The 17,775-nt window shown below is 53.8% G+C and overlaps 1 long non-coding RNA gene across 1 annotated transcript; it reads right to left on the reverse strand.

Annotated features, from left to right (window-relative positions):
* Positions 1-1,305: 1,305 nt before the first annotated feature.
* LOC122463984 lies at positions 1,306-12,518 on the reverse strand. The gene is made up of 3 exons (XR_006287787.1): positions 12,507-12,518; positions 8,130-8,137; positions 1,306-1,422 (listed from the first exon to the last, which is right to left on the reverse strand). It is a non-coding gene; the product is annotated as an uncharacterized LOC122463984 (long non-coding RNA).
* Positions 12,519-17,775: the final 5,257 nt, after the last annotated feature.

Below are 17,775 nucleotides of genomic sequence, written 5' to 3' on the forward strand. Positions count from 1 at the left end.
GCAGCAGGAGGCTGAGAACTGGGAGGCTTGGACCTGTGGGGCAGAGGGAAGGGGCCTCCTGGGAGCTGTGTGGACATGGCCGGGGGCTGGGAGCTCTGGGTATAGGGAGGAGTCCCCCTGGCTCTGGGGGCACAGAGAGGGGCCTCCTGGGAGTTGGGTGGGCTGGGACCTAGAGGCACGGGGGGGGCCCTGGAAGCTGGGTGGGTGTGAGCTGGGGCACAGGGAGAGGTCCCCTGGGAGCGGGGGTGGGCTAGAAGCTGGGGGACTGGATCGGGACCCCCTAAGATTTACTGGTCTCTCTGCCCTGCAGTTTTAGTTCCCAGTCCCTTCCCTTCCCCTCCCCTCGCTTCCCAACCTGGAAGAGTCTGGCAACTTCCAGCTCCCGTTGGCTGGCCCCATTCATCTTCCATTGGGCCCATGGAAAGAGGAACGGCAGGGCTGGGACAATCTGGGGTGGTGGGGGGAGGGGAAGGGGAGTGTGGCGGGTTCACTTGTAGAGCCCCCCTTGGGACTGTCACTTGATGTCCTGAGCTACCACGGAGCCCAACCCTTCTGCCAGCCTGGGCACCCCTTGACTCTGCCTTGCTGAGCCAGACCCTGCAGGCCCCCTCCAGCACAGACCCAGAGACAGGGCCACACCCTCTGCCGAATACAGACACGGAGATTCACTCAGCCCTGGGGCGGCTCAGTTACAGGGTCTTGCCCCAGCACCCAGTGCAGCGCCTTCCTGGGGGCCTGAACCCCAGATAAACTCCTCTCACCCTGTGTAAGTTGTACGCAGTGTGAGTTCATATTATTCGCCCTCTTTCTCCTTGTAAAGAGAGATCTGCACACACTGCTCTCCCCGCAGGGACCAATGACTTACACTGGGATTATTAATGAACAAAAGTGATTTTATTAAGTATAAAAGGTAGGATTTCAGTGTTTCTAAGAGATAACAGACAGAACAAAGTAAGTTACTAAGTAAAATAAAACAAACACAAGGCTAAACCTAATACACTAAGAAACTGGCTCCATGTAATATCTCACCCTCAAAGATGTTCCAATAAGCTTTTTTTCACAGACTGGACGCATTTCTAGTCCGGTCCCAATCCTTCCCCCTGTTTAGTTTCTGTTAGTTCCAGCAGACATCCTGGATGGTGAGCAGGGGCTTTCTGCTGACTGGCCGCAGCTTCCCTCCTGTTTCACCCCCTTATATAGATCTGGCAAAAGGCGGGAGTCCTTATTTCAGCTTGACCCTCCCAGTTCCTTATGGAAAAGTACCTGGTTTAAGATGGATTCCAGTATCAGGTGACATGGTCACATGTCCCTGTGAGACCCCAGTCTCCATACGTTATGGGCTAGCCCACACATCCGCAGGAAGACTTACAGGAAAACAAAACCATTCACAACTAGTTCTAGTTAACTGGAGCCATCCAGTTCCTGAAATACCATTAATGGCCCTCCCTTCGTCTGACGACATTAGTAATCCACGTTTATACCTCATATTTCTAACTTCAGACATGGAAATGACACATGCAGACAAATAGGATGAACTCATTCAGTTGATGAGAACTTTTTCAATGATCTGTCACAAGAGGCAGTTTGCATAAAGCATATTCCAGTTACGTCATATTCATACTCCTGAGCACATTTCCGTAAAGCATATGGAGTGCAGCGTCACAGGGAGACCCGGCTGGCAGGGGCAGAGGGCAGGGGCAGAACTTGGAGCCAGGCTGGGAGGGACACCCTGGGGGTGGGGAGCAGGGGGGCTCTGCTCAGGAGCAGGGAAGCAGACGCTCTTGCCACGCCAGGCTGCACCCCGCAGGCAGCCTCTGCACCACGGTGGCCCCTGGCTACAGCACTCTAGGCAGGGGCCCACACTGCCCTGCCCTAAGACTGGCCCTGGCCACATGCTTCTTGGGGCCGAGGGGAACTCTCGTGTCAGGGCTCCACCCCTGCAGCTCCGGGCTGAGCGCTGCACAGGCCTCCAGGAACCTACACTTCAACCTCCCCACGTCCGGTTCCCACAGCCGTTCCTCCCAGCTCTGCAGCACTCTCCTGCCCCACCAGCCCATGCTAGTCGGCCAAGCCCAGACGTGGCACTCCACCCAGGGAAGCCACTCCAGGAAAATGTCATGCAGAGGTAACTGCCCAATTTCCTCCTCCTCCTCCGCCAGCCATACATCCAGGGCATCACTGGGGGTGTCTCCCAACCCGTCCAAAGCTGTCTGGCTGTGTGACTGCCATGACACCTGGAGCAGCCTGTTTGTATCAATGACTGTGGGGATCGCACCACTCAGTGGTGTTTCCTTCATGCTGCCTGGCAGCTACCTAAGTTCCCTCTAAGCCGCATGGCTGTGCAGCAGGCTATCAAGGCCGTGCAGGCGGGGAGAGGTGCCTCTCCCTTGGCCCCGGGCTGCTGCACAGAGAGAGGGCTGGGGGGACTCCTCACTCCCCGCTTCAGCCTGTACCCCTCATCCCTGGATCCACCCCAGAGCCTGCACCCCCACCAGGAGCCCTCACTCCCCGCACCCCAACCCTCTGCCCCAGTCCTGAGCCCCCTCCTGCACCCCAAACCCCTCAGTCCCAACCCCACCCCAGAGCCCACCCCCCCCAGCTGGAGCCCTCTCCCCCAACACTCCAACCCTCTACCCCAGTCCTGAGCCCCCTCCTGCACCCCAAACCCCTCAGTCCCAACCCCACCCCAGAGCCTGCACCCCCAGCACTCCAACCCTCTGCCCCAGTCCTGAGCCCCCTCCTTATGTGGGCTGCATCCACACAACACAGATACTACCTGAATGCCCCTGAGGATGTCACATGAGCCACAGCTGTGTGCTGATTGGGCTGCAAGTGGCCCACAGGCCACGGGTTCAGAACCACTGAGCTAAACCTTCCAGATCTAGGAATGCATGATACCTGCAGGGAATAAACAGCAGAGCCCTGCTAGACTCTGTAATTTAAAAGAAACACGTCAAGAGACTTCCTTGAAGGTCCCATCTCACCCCATGAAGGCCCATTCTCACATTCTTCCCCTCTGCAGATGAATGAATCTGAGAAACTCAGACCCATGTTATTCCTCCTCCTTCACAGCAGGAAAGTCACAAATAAACCGTCACCCCAAGGCCAAGCTCAGGACATTGCATTTCAAACCTCATCGAGACCATTACTGCTCCTGAATGTATCCATTTTATTAAATAACGTGCTATCAAGTAGAAATGAAAAGTTGGACCCTACCCCTATTCTGGATAGACAAACTGGAGGACTGGGCCAAAAGAAATCTGATGAGGTTCAACAAGGACAAGTGCAGAGTCCTGCACTTAGGACGGAAGAATCCCATGCTCTGCTACAGACTACGGACCGACTCGCTAAGCGGCAATTCTGCAGAAAGGGACCTGGGGATTACAGTGGACGAGAAGCTGGACATGAAGGCTAACAGCAAGAAGGCTAACGGCATATTGGGCTGCATTAGTAGGAGCATTGCCAGCAGATCGAGGGAAATGATTCTTCCCCTCTATTTGGCACTGGTAAGGCTGCACCTGGAGTATTGTGTCCAGTTTTGGTCCCCCCACTACAGAAAGGATGTGGACAAATTGGAGAGAGTCCAACGGAGGGCAATGAAAATGATTAGGGGGCTGGAGCACATGATTTATGAGGAGAGGCTGAGGGAACTGGGCTTATTTAGTCTGCAGAGAAGAATGAAGGAGGATTTGAGAGCAGCCTTCAACGACCTGAAGAGGATGGAGCTCGCCTGTTCTCAGTGGTGGCAGATGACAGAACAAGGAGCAATGGTCTCCAGTTGCAGTGGGGGAGGTCTAGGTTGGATGTTAGGAAACACTATTTCACGAGGAGGGTGGTGAAGCACTGGGATGGGTTCCCTCGGGAGGCGGTGGAATCTCCCTCCTTTGAGGTGTCAAAGGCCCGGCTTGACCAAGCCCTGGCTGGGATGATTTAGTTGGGCTTGGTCCTGCTTCGAGCAGGGGGTTGGAGTCTAAGTTCCCTCTCAGCCGCGCGCTCGCACACCAGCGATGAAGGGCCACGCAGCAGGGGCCTGGAGAGGAGAGGGGTAGATGGGAGGGGAGCCAGCTGGGGATGAAGGGCTGCCACAGGCCTCTCTCCTGGCCCCGGAGCTCGCTGCTGCCAGTGGGGGGAGAGAGGCCCCTTCCCCCAGAGCTCCCTCTTGCCAGCGCCCGGCAGGGGGAGAGGCCCCTTCCCCCTGGAGCACCGTGCTGCTGGTGGGGAGAGGGCTTGGGGGAGTCCTCTGGCCTGAGCCCTCGCGCAGCCTCTTTGGGCCCAGGACTATTTGATTTTGTGGCCCCCAGGCTCCAGGCTGAGGTGAAAAATGCAGGGTTCGGAGCGCAGGAGGGGCTGCAGGTTGAGGCAAGGGGGTGGGTGCGGAAGGTGGTGAGGGGGCCGACTGGGGGTGCGGGCTCTGGGGATGAGAGGTTTGGAACGTGGGAGGGGTCTCAGGGCAGCAGGTTGGGGTCGGGGTGGGGGTCTGGGAGGGAGTTAGGGTGTGGTAGGGGGCTGAGGGGAGGAGGTTGGGGTGGGGGTGGGCTGTGGGAGAGAGTTAGGGTGCAGGAGGGGGCTCAGGGCAGGAGGTTGGGGTGGGGGTCTGGGAGGGAGTTAGGGTGCGGGAGGGGGCTCAGGGCAGGAGGTTGAGGGTGGGGGTCTGGGAGGGAGTTCGGGTGCAGGAGGGGGCTCAGGGCAGGAGGTTGGGGGGGGGGGTCTGGGAAGGGAGTTAGGGTGCAGGAGGGGGCTCAGGGCAGGAGGTTGGGGTGGGGGTCTGGGAGGGAGTTAGGGTGCAGGAGGGGGCTCAGGGCAGGAGGTTGGGGTGAGGGGTGGGGGTCTGGGAGGGAGTTAGGGTACAGGGAGGGGGCTCAGGGCAGGAGGTTGAGGTGGGGGTCTGGGAGGGAGTTAGGGTGCGAGGAGGGGGCTCAGGGCAGGAGGTTGGGGTGGGGGTGGGTCTGGGAGAGAGTTAGGGTGCGGGAGGGGGCTCAGGGCAGGAGGTTGGGGTGGGGTGGGGGTCTGGGAGAGGAGTTCGGGTGCAGGAGGGGGCTCAGAGCAGGAGGTTGGGGTGGGGTGGGGTCTGGAGGAGAGTTAGGGTGCGGGAGGGGGCTCAGGGCAGGAGGTTGGGGTGGGGGGGGTCTGGGAGGGAGTTAGGGTGCAGGAGGGGGCTCAGGGCAGGAGGTTGGGGGTGGGGGTCTGGGAGGGAGTTAGGGTGCAGGAGGGGGCTCAGGGCAGGAGGTTGGGGTGGGGGTGGGGTCTGGGAGAGAGTTAGGGTGCAGGAGGGGGCTCAGGGCAGGAGGTTGGGGTGGGGGTCTGGGAGGGAGTTAGGGTGCAGGAGGGGGCTCAGGGCTGGGGCTTGAGGTGCGGGGTGCTTGCCTGGGGCAGCTCCCATTTGGTGGCGCACTGGGGTTGAGGCAGGCTCCTTGCCTGCCCTGGCCCTGCGCTGCTCCCCCCGGAGTGACCCTGCAGCTGCCGGCACGGCACGGACGTCCCTGGCTGCGGCCCCGGGGGGGGAAGGTTGCTCCTTGCGCTGCCCTGCGTTGGCTGCAGGCACCGCCCCCACAGATCCCATTGGCTGCGGTTCCCAGCCAATGGGAGCTGCGGGGTGGAGCCTGCAGGCGAGGGCAGCGGGCGGGCGGAGCTTCCAGACACTCTCAGCTCCAGCTCCAGCCCAGCACGGTGGGGGAGGGACAGCAGTGCACGAAGCTGCCTCCCTGCTCCCCGCTAGGAAGGGCCGGACGCAGGGACGTTAGTGGCTGCAGCCCAGGGTCCTGGGCTAAGGGGGCCCCACAAAAAGATCTGCACTTCTGGCAGCCTGGAGATCTTTTTGCGGAGTTTGCCTTAGCCCAGGGCTGCAGCCCCTAAAGCCCCTGCATTAATCCTGCCCTGTCTGCACCCCAAACTCCTCATCCCCAGCCCCACCCCAGAGCCCGCAGCCCCCACACCTCCCAGCCACTGGGTCTCATGATTTATAAAATTGCTATATGCAAAAATCCAAATATTGAAAATTAATTCCCGGGTCCTGCAGACACTTAGACACAGAACTTTACTCATAGAAACAGTCCCGTGGTTTCAAGTTCAGGAAGCATTTGCAGCGTCAGGGACTCCATGTATTTTTATTAAGAACTTGTCATGTAGTAGCATAAAATCTGTCACTTCAACAGTAAAACAATTTTGTTTTAACAATAAAAAGTTATTTAAACTCTCAGTAATTTACAATAGCAATTTTTTTATACAGGCCAAAGTTTTCAAAAAGTGGAGCCCAAAATTAGGCTCTTCCGCCTGCCTTTAGCCACCTAAGGGAGGGGTTTTCGAGAATGCTCAGGGCACAAGTCCTATTGACTTCAAACTGCAAATCCTGATGGTTGAAGCATTTCAGCTCTTTACTTGTGGAAGTACAGAGTCCTGGCCAGAAATCCTCTCGCTCTTCCACGTCGCTTTTCACTAGTAGATCTCAAAGCTCTTGACCAAGGAGGCGCAGAGCACAGGCTTCTTGATTTTCAATTCTGCGTCTGTATAGTCTCATACTAGGGGATATTAATGAGGCCTTGGGCTTGTCTTTTTCAGCACAGATGAGCATTTTAAGTGTGAAACTTCTTAGTAGAAAAATATCGACATAAAATCCGAAATCTTATTAACACTTAGGAAACTAAAAAAACAACAAGTAGAAAACATGCACTTTGACAATTTAAGACCATAAAATGGAAGAGAAGAACTAGCAATATGTAGATAAGAAATTTGATGTAAATTTTCAAAAAAACCCTATATTTAAATGTCATAATTTAAATAAAAATTTTAGTTGTGATTTTAGCCACCCTAAGAAGGGGAGCTCCCAAAGGGTGCTGATGAAAATGTGGACAGGTAGGAGAAACACCAAAACAAAACCAAGACCTGATGTTTGAAAACACAAGAACATAAGAACGTAAGAATGGCCATACTGGGTCAGACCAAAGGTCCAGCCAGCCCAGTATCCTGTCTACCGACAGTGGCCAATGCCAGGTGTCCCCAGAGGGAGTGAACCTAACAGGTAATGATCAAGTGATCTCTCTCCTGCCATCCATCTCCACCCTCTGACAAACAGAGGATAGGGACACCAGTCCTTACCCATCCTGGCTAATAGCCATTAATGGACTTAACCTCCATGAAATTATCCAGTTCTCTTTTCAACCCTGTTATAGTCCTAGCCTTCACAACCTCCTCAGGCAAGGAGTTCCACAGGTTGACTGTGCGCTGAGTGAAGAAGAACTTCCTTTTATTTGTTTTAAACCTGCTGCCCATTAATTTCATTTGGTGGCCCCTAGTTCTTATATTATGGGAACAAGTAAATAACTTTTCCTTATTCGCTTTCTCCACACCACTCATGATTTTATAGAGCTCTATCATATCCCCCCTTAGTCTCCTCTTTTCCAAGCCAAAAAGTCCTAGCCTCTTTAATCTCTCCTCATATGGGACCCGTTCCAAACTGCTAATCATTTTACTTGTCCTTTTCTGAACCTTTTCTAATGCCAGTAAATCTTTATTGAGATGAGGAGACCACATCTGTACATAGTATTCAAGATGTGGGCGTACCATGGATTTATATAAGGGCAATAAGATATTCTCCGTCTTATTCTCTATCCCTTTTTTAATGATTCCTAACATCCTGTTTGCTTTTTTGACTGCCGCTGCACACTGCGTGGACGTCTTCAGAGAACTATCCACGATGACGCCAAGATCTTTCTCCTGAGTAGTTGTAGCTAAATTAGCCCCCATCATATTGTATGTATAGTTGGGGTTATTTTTTCCAATGTGCGTTACTTTACATTTATCCACATTACATTTCATTTGCCATTTTGTTGCCCAATCACTTAGTTTTGTGAGATCTTTTTGAAGTTCTTCACAGTCTGCTTTGGTCTTAACTATCTTGAGCAGTTTAGTATCGTCTGCAAACTTTGCCACCTCACTGTTTACCCCTTTCTCCAGATTGTTTATGAATAAGTTGAATAGGATTGGTCCTAGGACTGACCTTTGGGAAACATCACTAGTTACCCCTCTCCATTCTGGAAATTTACCATTTATTCCTACCCTTTGTTCCCTGTCTTTTAACCAGGTCTCAATCCATGAAAGGATCTTCCCTCTTATCCCATGACAACTTAATTTACGTAAGAGCCTTTGGTGAGGCTTCAGAGTGATAGCCGTGTTAGTTTGTTTCAGCAGAAAGAACGAGGAGTACTTGTGGCACCTTAGAGACTAACCAATTTATTTGCGCATAAGCTTTCATGGGCTAAAGCCCACTTCATCAGATGCATGCAGTGGAAAATACAGCAGGAAGATATATAGATATATATACACAGAGAAGACGAGAAAATGGGGGTTGCCATTCTAACTCTTAACGAGACCAATCGATTAAGGTATCACAACAAAAGTGTTTTTTTCTCCTGCTGCTAACAGCCCAATTAATCGATTGGTCTCATTAAGAGCTGGTATGGCAACCCCCATTTTCTCCTCTTCTCTGTATATATCTATATCTATATCTTCCTGCTGTATTTTCCCCTGCATGCATCTGATGAAGTGGGCTTTAGCCCATGAAAGCTTATGCTCAGATAAATTGGTTCGTCTCTAAGGTGCCACAAGTCCTCCTCATTCGCTTTTCCTGACTGATTGTGCTGGGGGCTCTGCCTGGCTCCAGCGCTCCGGTCCCTCAGCTACCAAGGCCACCTGGGAACCCTGATCGATTCCAGCTTCAAGGAGTGCTGAGATCCATCTGTCTCTTTCTGTGCCTCTGTCTCTCTCTAGGTATAGCCTCCTGACCCTGCCTTCATGTGATCAGTTATAGTTTGCTAGCCCTAACTTTTGTCATCAAATTTCAGTTAGATTTATCTTGGAACGGGTTTTGTTTGTTTGGCTCCCCTTGTAAGGTTACTACCTGGAAATAAATAACTTTCATGGTTAAGCTGATTGCTCTCCCCCCTACCCCCACCTCCATGGGTGTTTTTGGCTTCTCCATTCACTCTGCAGCAACGCTCCTTGTTGCCAAGAAGCTAAAGATCCCTGCAGCGCCCAAAAATCCTGTGGGGTTTGCTCATCAAGTGGGTTACTAGCAGAATGGTTGTGGGGTGAAGGTGGGGATAGGGAGGTGCTGAACCTGGGGCATAGGAGGTTGGCAGATTAAGGTGTTGCTCAGCCCAGCCCTGTGAGACCAAGGACATATGAGGGTAACAGCTTTAAATTGCTGTTCAATCCAGCTGACTCAGTCCAGGGACACATAAGGGGTCAGCTTGTGAGTGCTGATTCCCCAGTCCTCTCAGACATGCTATGTTCATGTGTGTGTGTGTGTGTGTGTGTTTGTGTTCATCAGATTTGGGGGCTGGAAGACCCCAGCCCTGGGGAACCGAGGTCCTGCAGGGTAGCTCCATTGGGAGGGAACTTGCAGAAGGAAGGAGTAGCGCTCCATAGGAAAACACAAGTGACAAAAGCAGCACATTGACAGAATTGCAGAATCTCCCCCCACCAGAAGAGTAACCCTAACAAATGGGCGTACCCCAAGGTAAAGGGCAATTCTGGTAACAGCTCATTTGGAGCTTGTTTGGAAGGGGGATTGACGTCATTCTTGCGACAAGTCACCTGCTATGGCCAAAAACACTTTAGCCCTGTGCGCCCTTCCAGACAAGTCTTATGTCCCAAATACTTTGGGTCTTCCGGGATAAGTCCCTGAATAATCAAGGATCTTGACCAAAAAGGTCGTCACGTCTAAAAAGGAAGAAAGATTGTCGTTGTGTAGACCATGAAACAAGCCCTGCAACTTTTGGACACGTATCCCGACAGTCCACAGGGTGCACATCAAGGAACGTTCAAAGCGAGACGGGCGTTCTTTTTGGGGAGACTAACCCCCATTGCGCTGACCAGGAGAAGGGGGAAGTGGGAGCCTGCAGCGCCATCTAGCGGCCAAAGGAGAAATCGCCGGCTTCTGGACCTGTGTGCGCCCTTGGTTCGGTTCACATGCAAAGCTGTGTCACGCCAGGTTGGGAAAACGGGGTTCTGCTGCACGACATCATCCTCTGGAATGACTCAACCCGATAGGACACCTCCTACGATACACTGCTACGAGTGACGCTCTCAAACAGGTCCCCACAGCTCCCCAGCCTCCCCCCACCGGGAGGCAGGTGTGAGAGGATTGTTCTCCCCAACTGACAGAGGGAGAAACAAAGGCTGAGAGAAGCAAAGGGCCTTGTCTTCCATCACACAACCTGCTGGGATAGAGTTGGGAACAGGACCCGGGTGTCCTGAGTTTCAAACTAACCATCAGTCTGGAGTTTCACACACTGAATGATCAGAATAAAGGGACCTGCAATGAGCTACAGACCAACAACCATTCACACTGATTCTTCAGCAAGTGTTTTAGAAGCACGAGAACACCAGCGAGAACCAGGGACGGCTCAGAGACAATCAGCAGCGAGAAGGAGAACAATTCACCAAGCAGATGATTGGTTCTGGCTTATTTGCTGGGCCTTAAAAGAGAACAACAAAGTCCTGAGTCTCCTGCCTGCCACGAGACCCCCTGCTCAGCCAGTCAGCGTGGAGACTCTGGCGGTGGGCTGAGGGTTCCCCAGATGGCCCAGGGATGGCTCAGGTCACCGGTGAGGATCACTCTCAGAGCACGCTTCCTGTCCCATCTCTTTGGGAGGCCTCCCACCATGAGGGCGACAGAGCAGCCCCCTCCTCGCCAGTGGAGGGAGGGAAGCAGGAAAAGGGAAACCAAAAAAGACAAACCCCAAGGACTCGAAGGGACAAAGGCCTAGCTGGGGGAAAATTGTCCCACCTTAACCTCCTGTTTTCCGTGCCGAGAATTTGGCCAGCACCGGGTGGATCAGGCTCCCTCGGTACCAAACCTCTCTGGGGCTCTTACCTTCTCCACAGGGACGTCTGTCTTCTCGCTCAATGAGCAGTGGGAAAGGAGAAAACTCCAGAGAGGCTCCACCTCGCGCTCACATACGAGACCCTGAATTCTCTCTCAGTCCTCAAGGAGACACCTCAAGAAGGAGACTCCCTGCAGCAAAGCCCCGGGGGTCTCTGAGATCCCCCTGCCCTGCAGCCTGTCCTCCCTGGCCGTTGTCGTGGACTCTCTGTGAGGTCACCGCCTCCCAACCTCCTTTCACCAATCAGCTGAGTGCTGCAAAAGGCCCTTGTGATGTCACTGCCACCCCCACCCCTGCCCTGCAGGGCTCATGTCCTGCCCCGAGCCGGCTCCTCTGCGTGTTTGAGCTGCTCCCCCTGGGTCACCCCCACACACTCAGTGGTCGTGCAAGGGTTCACGCAGGCCACACGTGGAACCATCAGAGGATGCTCAATGTGCCGCACTCGGTTTTGCAGAGATTTGGAGACTTGAAGGCCAGAAGAGACTGTTAGATCATCTCATCTGGCCCCCCTACACATCACAGGCCTCCTGCATGGCGCAGTAGCGAGTTTTGGACCAAAGCAGACTCCAGAAAGGCATCTCATCAAGGGATGGAGGAAGCACCACTTCCCTTGGGAGTCTGGAGGAAATTGATGCTGTGGGGGGCAGGGAATTGACCCCAAGGCCACACTTGTGAGTCTGTATCATAACACACATGCACAACAGCACTGCGCGAAGTATGTACACGTCACCTTAACTCTGATGTTTCCTAACGTTTAAAGGCCTGGTCTCCAGGGTGTTCTTTGTGCTTATAGATCTATTGTGGGGAGAGATGCAATCATTTAGTTCAGAGTGGGAGCCAGTGTTAGTCTGTATCAGCAAAAAACAAAAGAAAAACAAAACGAGGAGTAGTTCTGGCACCTTAGAGACTAACAAATGTATTTGGGCACATTTGATGGTGTGGCTGATGTGATTAGGTCCGAGGATGGTGTCCCTAGACTAGATATGTGGACAGAGTTGGCAATGGGTTTGTTGCAAGGATAGGTTCCTGGGTTAGTGTTTTTGTTGTGTGGTTGCTGGTGAGTATTTGCTTCAGGTTGGGGGGCTGTCTGTAAGCGAGGACTGGCCTGTCTCCCAAGATCTGTGAGATTGAGGGATCGTCCTTCAGAATAGATTGTAGATCCTTGATCCTGCCCTGGAGATCTTTTAGTTGGGGGCTGAAGCTGATGGCTGGTGGCGTTCTGTTCCTTTCTTTGTTGGGCCTGTCCTGGAGTAGGTGACTTCTGGGTATTCTTCCTTTCAGCAGGTGGGGATTGTAGTTTGAAGAATGCTTGATAGAGATCCTGGAGGTGTTTTTTTCTCTGTCTGAGGGATTGGAGCAAATGCGGTTGTATCTTAGAGCTTGGCTGTAGACAACGGATCGTGTGATGTGGTCTGGATGAAAGCTGGAGGCATGTAGGTAAGTATAGCGGTCCAGGATAGGGTGGTGTTTATGTGACCATCGCTTATTAGCACTGTAGTGTCCAGGAAGTGGGTGTCTTGTGTGGCCTCTCCTTCTGCCCCTCCACCCCCACCAACATGATACAGTTCTGCGGTGACCTGGAATCCGACTTTCCACGTCTCCGACGGAAGGAATATTTCCAACACACCTCTGAACAACACACTAATCCACAGAGACCTTCCGACCAACACGACAAAAAGAAGGATTCTGCCTGAAGGTCGAAACAGCAGACTGGACTTCAACTCGAGTGCTTCAGCCGACAAGCACGGGCTGAAGTGGTCGAAAAGCAGCATCACTTGGCCCATAACCTCAGCCATGCAGAACACAACACCGTCCACAGCCTCAGGAACAACTCTGACATCCGAATCAAAAAGGCTGACAAAGGAGGTGCTGTCGTCATCCTGAATAGGTTGGAATATGAACAAGAGGCTGCTCGGCAGCTCTCCAACTCCACATTCTCCAGCCCATTCCCCTCTGATCCCACTCAGGGTTACCAAGAGAAACTGCACCATCTGCTCAAGAAACTCCCTGAAAAAGCACAAGAACAAATCTGCAAAGAGACGCCCTTGGCACCCCGACCAGGGGTCTTCTATCTGCTACCCAAGATCCATAAACCTGGAAATCCTGGACGCCCCGTCATCTCAGGCATTGGCTAGGGGTGCTGGTCGCGCAGGGCCTGAGGAGAGAGTCGACACAGCCAGATAATCCTGCTGTCAGGATGCCAATGCCTGAGATGATTTCATCGCAGTCTCTGACAAGGGGGTTCAGGCTCCAGTGCTCTGCTCTGTTTTCCCAGCCCTGTCCAGGGGGTTGTTTCCAGTTTCAGAAATGGGGCAATGTTCACACACTCCCAATGGGTCTTTCATGAATCAGGCCCTAAGCCAGGGGCAGGAAACTTTTGGCCTGATGCTGGATCGGGTTTCAGAAATTGTAGGGAGGGACAGTTAGGGGAGGCTGGGCCTCCTCAAACAGCAAGGTATGGCCCGGCCCCCGCCCCCATCCGACCCCCGCTTCTCACCCCCTGACGGCCGCCCCGGGCCTCCGGCCCTATCCAACCCCTCTGTTCCCTGAGGGGCCCCAGATCCCCTCGCCCCTAACCGCCCCCCCCCACCCCATCCAACCCCCCCTCTCCTTCCTGACTGCCCCCCAGGACCTCTGCCCCATCCAACCACCCCCTTCCCCATGTCCTCTGACTGCCCTGGAACTCCCACCCCTGCCTGCCCCCCACCGCCCCATCCACACCCTCCTCTGCTTCCTGCCTGCCCCCTGGACCCCCTGCCCCATCCAACCACCCCTTCTCCCTGACCGCCCCGGGACCTCCTGTCCCCATTCAACCCCCTGTTCCCCGCCCCCTCACCGCCCCTACCCCATCCGCCCCCCAGCCCCTGGCCACCCCCCGAACTCCCCTGCCCCACCCCTCCCCCGCTCCCTGCCCCCTGACCGCACTGCCTGGAGCCCCGGGGGCTGGGGGCGGCTGCCCCAGGACCGGCCGCCGGGCCGCGCCGCACAGAGCCCCGGGGCCGGCCGGGCTCGTCGCCCCGCTGCCCGGAGCATGGGCCGGCAGCGCCGGTAGCGGAGGCTGTGGGGGGGGACAGCAGGGGCGGGGCCGGGGGCTCTCCGGAGCTCGGGGCCGGGCGGAACGGCTCAGAGCCCCCGGCCCCCCTTCTGCCCCCCCCGCTCCCCACATGTCGCTGCCCCCCAACCCCGGGGAGCTGCCGCAGCTTCCCTCTGCCCGGGGCAGGGACTTGCAGCCCCCCGCTGGGAGCAGCCTGGGCCCCCCTACCCCCCATAGGCTGCACCGGGAGCAGCTCCCTGGGGGCAGGTCTCCCCTTCTCCCCGCGGGGGCACTGCCAGACCCCCGGTGCCCCGCTGGGGCCCCCCACCTGAGATGCCCCAAGAGCGAACCACAGCCATGGCCGGCTGCCACCCCACTGCCCCTCCCCACCAGCCCCCAGGCCCCAGTGTGGCCGAGCCCCTCCACAGTCCCCCCCCGACTGTCCTCCTCGCCCCAAGCCAGGCTGCAGCCGCCCCACCCCACAGACCCCTCCCCTCCCTACAGCCCCCCACAGCCATGCTATGTCCCCCTGGGGGCGGCCATGGTGCTGCCCCTCCCAACCCAACAGCCACAGCCATGCCATTGACCCAAGTCCCCGATCCAAGTCCCCTATAGCCTCTCCCTCCCCCACATCCCTCCCAGACCCAGTCCCCATCCCTACAACCCAATCGCCCCCTGTCCACAACCCCCCTCTCCTCCTCCCACAGCACCAATCCATCCCCTACCCTCCCACAGCTCGCACCACACAGACCCCTCCACCTCCCAGCTGGGCCCCCTCCCCACCCACCCCATCAGACACCCGCCCCCGCTGGTGCACCAGGGTTTCCCCAAGACCCACCAACAGCTGTGAATGGTGTGGAGGAGAAGGTGTTGGTATTTGGTTGTGTATTGGTATTATGTGTATGTGTCGAGGCTTGTGGGGGCTTTGTGCTCGGGGAGAAGCTGAGCCCTGATTCGGGGCCGGGGCTTCTCTGACTCGGGGTCCTATGAAGGGAGCCAGCCAGTCAGGCCGTGGCACAGGAGCCAGCAAACAGGGCTGTAAACAGGGGAGTCTGAGGGGGAGTTTGTCTTGTGGTGCTTGTTGGGGGTTTGTTGTTGCTGTGGGGGGTGTGGTTTGTGTTTCCCAGATGAACAGGATTTAGGTGGGAAGGCGATGACAGACACAGAGGCAGCAGTGGGAGTGACTCATGTTGTGGAAGACACAATGGAGATGACTGGCTGTGGAAGCTGCCGTATGTCCATGATCCTGGAGGGGGGACCTGGTACGAGTTTTGTCTGCATGAAATGCCGTCTGCTCGAGCTGATGGAGGAGAAGATCCGAGGTTTGGAGATGCAGGTGGAAAGTCTGGTTGAGTTTAGAAAGGGGTTTGAGCAGATGATGGAGCAAAGACATGAGGTATCTGAAGGGAAAAGCTCAGACTTGCAGATGGAAGCAGGACTGAGGAATTCTGAGGGGAGACTGCTGGGTGAGGAAAGTGGTCAGTGGAAACATGTGACTAAAAGAACCAGGCAGAGGAAAAGACGGGCTCGTGAAGGAGAAATAGAGCTCAGGAATAGGTTTTGAGAGTTGGAAAATGAAGAAGGGGCTCAGCAGGTAGTCACTGAAGGTGGAGGGGCAAGGAAGAAGAGAAGAGCGGCTAGTCCTATAGGAAAAGGGGAAGAGTCAATGGAGGCTACACCAAATATGAGCCCCAGGAGGATACAGGATGGGTTGAAGAGGATTACAAGGGAGAGTAGGTTTCAGAGTAACAGCTGTGTTAGTCTCTATTCGCAAAAAGAAAAGGAGTACTTGTGGCACCTTAGAGACGAACCAATTTATTTGAGCATAGGCTTTCGTGAGCTACAGCTTATGCTCAAAAAAAATTGGTTTGTACTCCTTTTCTTTTTAAGGGAGAGTAGGAAATGGAAAGAACTTGCAGCCAGAGGGAACAGGGGATAGACTGGAGAATAGCACCATCACCAGGGAAAGGCAGGGCTACGTGATCGGGGACTCTTTACTGAGAAGACTAGACAGGCCTGTAACCAGAGCTGATCCAGAGAATAGAAGGGTGTGCTGTCTTCCAGGTGCTAAGATATGGGATATAGATCTGAGGTTGCAAAGGATCCTAAAGGGAGCGGAAAAGAATCCCCTAATTATCCTTCATGTGGGAACAAATGATACGGCTAGATTCTCACTGGAAAGTATCCAGGGAGACTGTGCTAGGCTGGGGAAGACACTTAAGGAAATCAAGGCTCAGGTGATCTGTCGTGATATTTTGCCTGTTACTAGAGAAGGGCAACAAAGGCGTGACAAGATTATGACTATCAACAGATGGTTTAGGCAGTGGTGCCAAAAGGAGGGCTTTGGGATGTACAGCCACGGGGAGGCATTCCTGGACAGAGGACAGTTCTCTCGGGATGGACTTCATCTGAGTAGGGAAGGAAATAGACTTCTAGGATAGAGGCTGGCACAACTGATTAAGAGAGCTTTAAACTAGGAATCTGGGGGAGATGGTTGGTTGGGAGATGTCCAGGTAATCTCCACGCCGGATTTTAGCCTTGAGAGGGAAGAAAACAAAGTAAGAAAGGATACAGCCGTGGGTAGGAGAATGGCTATAAGGAGGAAGGGCAGTGTGGACACCAGTCTAATATTTTCTACTGGCTGTAGAATGACCGTGCCTCATTGGGTAAAGAACGTGAGCGAGGCCAAACAGCAAAAATGAAGATGTTTGTACACTAATGCGAGGAGCCTAGGTAACAAAATGGAGGAACTAGAGCTACTGGTGCAGGAAGTGAAACCAGATATTCTAGGGATAACAGAAACAGGGTGGAATAGTAGTCATGACTGGACTACGGGTATTGAAGGGTATGTGCTGTTTAGAAAAGACTGAAATAAAGGTAAAGGTGGTGGAGTAGCATTGTCTATCAATGAGGAGGTAGAATGTAAAGAAATCAGCGATGGAATGGATAAGACAGAGTCCGTCTGGGCAAAAATGACATTGGGGAAGAAACTACTCGAGCCTCCCCTGGGATAGTGCTTGGAGTGTGCTAGAGACCGCCGGGATCTAATGTGGATATGGATCGAGCCCTCTTTAATGTTTTTAATGAAGTAAATACGAATGGAAACTGCGTGATCATGGGAGACGTTAACTTCCCAGATCTAGACTGGAGGACGAGTGCTAGTAATAATAATCGGGCTCAGATGTTCCTAGATGCTGTTAGATGGATTCCTTCATCAAGTAGTTGCTGAACCGACAAGAGGGGGTGCCATTCTAGATTTGGTTTTGGTGAGAAGTGAGGACCTCCTAGAAGAAATGGTTGGAGGGGACAATCTTGGTTCGAGCGATCATGAGCTAATTCAGTTCAAACTGAACGGAAGGATCAACAAAAAATAAATCTGCAACTAGGGTTTTTGATTTCAAAAGGGCTGACTTTGAAAAATGAAGGAAATGAGTTAGGCAAGTGGATTGGACTGAAGAACTTTAGGGATCTAAAGGCAGAGGAGGCCTGGGATTACTTTAAATCAAAGCTGCAGAAGCTATCAGAAGCCTGCATCCCAAGAAAGGGGGAAAAATTCATAGGCAGGAGTTGTAGACCAAGCTGGATGAGCAAGCATCTCGGAGAGGTGATTAAGAAAAAGGAGAAAGCATACAGGGAGTGGAAGATGGGAGGGATCAGCAAGGAAAGCTACCTTCTTGAGGTCAGAACATGAAGGGATAAAGTGAGAAGGACCTTGCAAAGAGAATTAAAACCAATCGTAAAAGGTTCTATAGCCATGTCAATCAGAAGAAAACCAAGAAAGAAGAAGTGGGACCGCTAAGCACTGAGGATGGAGTGGAGGTCAAGGATAATCTAGGCATGGCCCAACATCGAAACAAA

Source organism: Chelonia mydas, unplaced genomic scaffold (genome assembly GCF_015237465.2).
Source record: "Chelonia mydas isolate rCheMyd1 unplaced genomic scaffold, rCheMyd1.pri.v2 scaffold_59_arrow_ctg1, whole genome shotgun sequence".
Taxonomy (NCBI): domain Eukaryota; kingdom Metazoa; phylum Chordata; order Testudines; family Cheloniidae; genus Chelonia; species Chelonia mydas.